The following is a 1,782-nucleotide window of genomic DNA, read 5'->3' on the forward strand; positions in this document are numbered from 1 at the left end:
TTATTTATCAACCGACCTTACCCAAATTTTGCTATATGTAGTCTTCTATAGCACTTACTATATGTGCAAAAAATCATCGAAATCGGTTCAGAGTTAGATATAGCTTCCATATATATGTATAGCCCGATTTTCCCAAATTTGGCCATAGAACCCTTATTTATTAACCGATCTTACTAAAAGTTGGCTAGATCCAGTCCTCTATAGTACTAACTATATCTGCAAAATTTCATCGAAATCGGTTAAAATTAAGATATATCTTCCATATATGTATCGCCCGATTTTGAAAAACTCGCCCTTATAACCTTATGTTTGACCATACAGGTCTCATTTCGTAACTGATCTTACTCAAATCTTGCACAAGGTAACCTTTTGTGGTATTAATCAAACCCGCAAAATATTATGCAAATTGGTTCAGATTTAGATATAGCTTCCATATATATGCCTCGCTCGATTTTGCCAAATTTGGCCATAGTACTCTTATTTATTAACCAATGTTACTCAAATTTCAAATTTTTATGTACTAGCCGATCGTACTTATACGTACTTGTAGCTCTTACATAAGAATATTGCTCGATTTTTACAAATTTGTATTTATTAACCACACTAATTTAACGATTTTCTCTTTTTTAATAATGGGCTCAATAGTAGTGGCATACTAACTCCGTAGGCGCAATATCAAAACAGCCAGTGTTGCTAGAAGTAGGGGAAATTCCCTATATGTAGGGTTTTTCTAATATTTAGCGTCTTGTAGGGCCACAATGTATGACATTTTCACTCAACACAATTTGTAATAATTTTTACATTTTGGTGGCTCTAGAGGAGGAAATTAGAAGCCGGCAAGGCTTGATCTTTAACAATGTATGGTAAACTTTATTCCTGTAGAAAATTTTGTCAAAATTGTATTTCTATAAGAAATTTTCTCAAAATTTTATTTCTGTGGAATTTTTTCTCAAAATTTTATTTCTATAGAATTTATTGTCAAAATTTTATTTCTAAAAAATTTCTCACAAAAATTTGTTTATAGAAACTTTGTCCAAAATTTTATTTTTATAGAGATTTAACAAAAAAGATTACTAATTTGGGTAGAATTCTACCAACTGTGGGAACCGTGGTGGTAATACAAATTTATATTCTAAGTTATATACGTTGCATATTCATGTTTTAAGATAATAAAGTACTTAGAACCATTTTTGTTTTGTAAAATTTTTTAAATTTAACGAAAAATATAGTAGGGAAAATTATTTGGGAATGTATGGGAAAGTAGGGAAAGTTGTTTGTCCTTGTAGGGTAAACCGAACATTTTCCCCGGCAACATTGACTATGAGCTATAGTCAGATTGACACAAAGCACCCATAGACATGTACCCCTTAATTTTCTTAAATATTCAACTGCGGTTTATCTCCCGCCCGACTTTCTACTTTACTTACTTGTTTATTTCTAAGTTTAAAAGCTTACAGTGAAATTTTTATTCAATTTTATGCAATTCCTGTGTTATTTGTATAGTTTTAAAACGTTGATTTGAAATTTTTGTTGAGTTGAGTATGTGTGTGGGAGTTATTCCTATTTTTGAGCCTTTCATTCTGCTTAGCAAGTTTTTTAGTTTCTCTGCAGTAACTTTTTAGCAATAAGCAAGCGTCTATTCCATACTTTAGTTTTATATGTTCAAAAAAGTTCTTCATATTGTTATATTTATATTTTTACCCGTTTTTTCAATAATTTCCTTATCGGCGGGCCCTCCGAGATATTTCCATTTTTTTCACTATAACAAAAGTTGCTTCACAA

The sequence above is a fragment of the Haematobia irritans genome, chromosome 4 (genome assembly GCF_050003625.1).
Source record: "Haematobia irritans isolate KBUSLIRL chromosome 4, ASM5000362v1, whole genome shotgun sequence".
Classification (NCBI taxonomy): domain Eukaryota; kingdom Metazoa; phylum Arthropoda; class Insecta; order Diptera; family Muscidae; genus Haematobia; species Haematobia irritans.